Here is a 4,128-nt window from a genome sequence, read left to right as displayed (position 1 = left end):
GTTGAACACTTGACTGCACATCAACAATCCTTCATACCTACCAGTTGTCTTTCTCTCTCTCTCTCTCTCTCTCTCTCTCTCTCTCTCTCTCCCTCTCTCTCTCTCTCTGCTGTGTGCAGTGGAGCGATTAGTGTTGGCGGCGGACCTCCCCCAGGCAGTGAACCATCGCGCGTGGAAATAAAAATGGAAATAATGCCGTAATGTAGTCTTTATGCACTGCAGTTCGGCTGCTCATCCAAGAGTGACTCCTCCTCCTATACTTGGGCTGTCGATCGCAATGATCTCAAGTCGTAACTCCCCCCCCCCTCCCGCCCCACCCCCTCTGTGAGCGCGCGCATTTCTCGCCCCATCTGCAGTGAGCCTGTTATTCCTGCCATAATCTGGGCGGTCCGCTGTTCTCCCACAGTGCAGTGCACGGCGTAGCGGGGCGTGGCGGTCACGTGGCGCCAGACTCAATAAACTCACGCCTTATTTAAAACAGACCGATTTTACCCCCTCCCCCTCCCCGCTTATCCACTCCCCTTCTTTTTCATTTCGCAATGAGGGGAGTGGAGAGAGGTTTAGGCGGCGGCGACGCCACGCAGCGGCTCCAGGATTGCCCTTGTGAGGTCCTTGAAAGGTTCTTCTCATTCTGAGGTCCTTTTGAGGTCTCGCGCGCGGACGACAGCGGTTGGGGAGTGGCGGTGGGGCTCAAGATGCAAAATGAATAAAAAAGGAAAAAGAAAATAAAGGGGTTCATTGGGAGTCCCCTCCGCTCTCCTCCCCCTCGCCCCGCCCGCAGTCGCGCCGATGTATATTGCAGCTGCTGTTTTTGTTTGGTGATCGCTCTTATATTTTACTTTCTCTAGAAAACATTTTCGTGGGAGGCGCGCGCGCGCGCGCGCGCGTTCTTTTCGACGTCAAACGGTTTTCTTGAGGATATTCGAGTTGTTCCCCAACAAGTCGCGGTGGCTGGAGCCAGGCTGGAGCGAGACTCCGGAGGGGATGATGATCGTGGGACTTGTTGTTTTACCATCTCGGGGCGGGCGCTCGTATTGTGAAGGGAGGAGAGCAGGGGTTGTGGCGGCCGAGCACTTTAGAGAGAGAGAGAGAGAGAGAGAGAGAGACGAAGAGGGACATCGGAGCGACACGCGCCTCCCTGATGCAACAATTACAGACCAGCCAGCCTCCCTCCGACGCCACGCTCCGTGACCGCGGTGCGCGCGAGGGGATCCTGGGGGAAAGTAAGTTCTCGACCGGATCCATTATATTCTGGTCTGCACGGGGCTGTGCTTGAGGGAGACCGACCAACCCCGCCCTGGCGCCTACCCCGCCCCGCGCCCCGCGCCCCGCGCCCCGCGCCGTTCCGGCTGGCGGGCTTGCGCGCGCACCGAGGAGAGATATGGAGTCGAATCCCATTGATTCCAGTCGATTGAAAATATTTCTCGGGCCCAGAAATATTATTATTGTGCCGCTGTCTGCCAATCTCAGTCAGCCCCCTCCCACGGTCCGCTCCCAATCGCGCTCTTGGTTTGCCGTTTCATTTCCAAAGGGATGGTAAAATTTGATTGGGACGGCGAACTGATTGATCTAAAAGCTTCTGTCGCCTTGAAGTTGTGTTATTCATTATCTGCAACATCCCATGCCTTCTTTTCTCTTTCTATGTCTTCTGAGGGGTGCATCGCCGAAATTAATTTGTAAGCAGTAAGCATTTCCGTGCAATACTTTTTCCCTTCTTTCTTTCGGCTCTTTGTTTGGTCCGTTTAACTAGGCTTTGTTCTACCCGGTTGTACGATTGTGGAGTCCAGGCGATGCCCTGTGGGTCGGTGGGTCTGTGTGGCGCTGCTGTGAGTCTGCACCCTACGGCTCGAGGCGCCAATTCTCTAACTTATGGCACAGCCATCCCTTTCCCCCATCACACCGCAAATTGTAAAGTGCGCGTGTGTGGGAGTGCGTAGGCTTCTCACGTTGCGCTCGGCCCGTAAAGGGGCCGTGCGGGGGCGTGGCAGCAGAGGGGGTTACTGATGAGAAGAACGCCATCACAGATGGGTATGGAGAGTGGTCCCTCCGGTTGTTAGGGTGGAATCAGTTAGCGATGTGGATATTGCCGTGGCCGCTATGGGTCTCGGGGGAACACCCCCGCTCCGCCGCTCCGCCGCGCCCCGCCCCCCGTTCCGCCGGCGGCGTGGCGGGGCGTGGGCGTGGCCTCGATGCTGCACGTTCGCTCTAATGTGCCTGGAGCCTCTCGGCCGCTTGGGTCAGCAGTGCATCTGCTTCGACCGCCACGTCCCTCGCCGAGTCAGATCAGATCGGATGGGATCTGGCGGCGGCATGGCACCGCTCAACAGAGCCAGCCAGAGCACTTTGTCAGTGCAGTCCATAGTCCTAGCCCTCCTCAATTATGCTATACGACGCCCTATGCAACCTTGGCTTGCCGGCACTGCTGCTTCGCTTCGGCTCCCACTCGGCACCGTTTCGGTCTCTATTCGGCAATCCTTCGGCTTCCTCACATTGGGTTCGACGTGTAAACTTTACCAATTTTGGGGGTATCAGATAGTACTAAAGAGTTCGTCTGAGGGAACAGTTACATGCATGCGCCGAAAGTGACCATATCGCAGCATTCGATTGACCGCCATCAGCGCACTGGCGAACAATGCTGACCCATATACGACTGAAGAGGAAATGTGGATGATGTGACAGCCGCATTCGGTCTGTGATGACTTCTCCTCAGCTCTCAATCTCGCCTGCACGCCGACAGCTCTGACTGAGATCTGTCAAAAGTGGGGAATTTTCAGAGCTCTGCAGTGTGAACCATTCGGCATTCCTGACATAAATGAGGATGTGCTTCTGCAAAAAAGAAAATTGCTCCTTCGTGATAAAGAGGAAGATGTCACTTTACTTCTTATGAATGTGTGAAATCCTCATTGGATTTTACAGTTTCATTGTTTGCGGCTACCCTGCGACCTTATTTAGGCTCTCTTCCTTCCCTACATACAGCACTCGTTTGGCTACTTTATTACTTCCCTTCACGTACCCCTCAGCCACCACTCCGACTTCCCTTCGGGACCCCTCCGGCTTCGGCTCCCCCTCAGCACCCCTATATGCCCCGGAGATGCGGGCGCCTACGCTTTGAACACTCGAAACGAACGCAACAACGTTGCGGCTTGCATTCTTTATTCATTCATGGCCTCGCTACATCACGCTATGAATGCGTCGCCCAACCCCTTTTCCCTAGCTGATCCTGCCGCCCGCCGCTGCTGCTGCCGCAGGCCTCTGCGGTGCGGGTGGCAAGAGGGAGGGGTGCAGGGGAAACGGCGCATCCAACCCATCGAACGATGAGACTAGGAATAATTGTTTCGTCATCGGCGCTCGATTGCAAGTGTATTCTTGTGCAGGAGGTGAGGCACGGCGTTGTTGCATTTCCCCTGTCTGCTGCATGAAACTGAGCAAGAGCAAGGTGAATTCATTCACGCAAGGATCGTGCATTACTTTTAGCTAAAGTAGAACACTAGTGCCCCACATAAGCTGACACCCAGGGTATCGTCCTGACAGTACGTCCTCTCTTTTTTTCGGATCCATTCGGCAACCCACGGGAGTTCGGCGCCTGTGAGGTTGAGGGTAGGCCAACCCGCTGTGCACGCATGCACTCCCTCTCAGATATTGCCTACCTACCAGGCGCGCTGAGAGCCTTCATCGGCTTCACTTTGCTATTACGTAAACGGCGATTAACTGACATACTTTCTAGATTATTTTCAAACGAGACCAGCATTCTTGTAACAATATTTTTTTCTTAGACTTAACAAGACAAAACAACACACTTACATCATTACATTTATTCAAACACAAGACGATTATCCTAACAGAGTAATAGTGACAGTCGTAGCTCGTTTTATTTTCTCTTTGCCTTCGAAGACGCTCTCCCGCAGTCGTGTTATTACTTTCACCTCGACGCGTCGCCATCGCAATCATCGTCATCATCGTCGTCGCCGTCCTGGGGGGAAGTCCCCCGCCGCCGGCCTGTCTTGTCCCGGACATACTTTATTACTTAGGCAAAGAGACCCGCGTGGATCGCTCCGAACCGCGTCTAATGGAAGGCCCGCTCAAAGGGGTGCGTCGTGTGGTTTTGGGGGAGGGAGCGCCTCGCCCTCC

Source organism: Frankliniella occidentalis, unplaced genomic scaffold (assembly GCF_000697945.3).
Source record: "Frankliniella occidentalis isolate FOCC.00 unplaced genomic scaffold, Focc_3.1 Scaffold49, whole genome shotgun sequence".
NCBI lineage: Eukaryota > Metazoa > Arthropoda > Insecta > Thysanoptera > Thripidae > Frankliniella > Frankliniella occidentalis.
Note: the sequence above shows the minus strand (reverse complement) of the source record.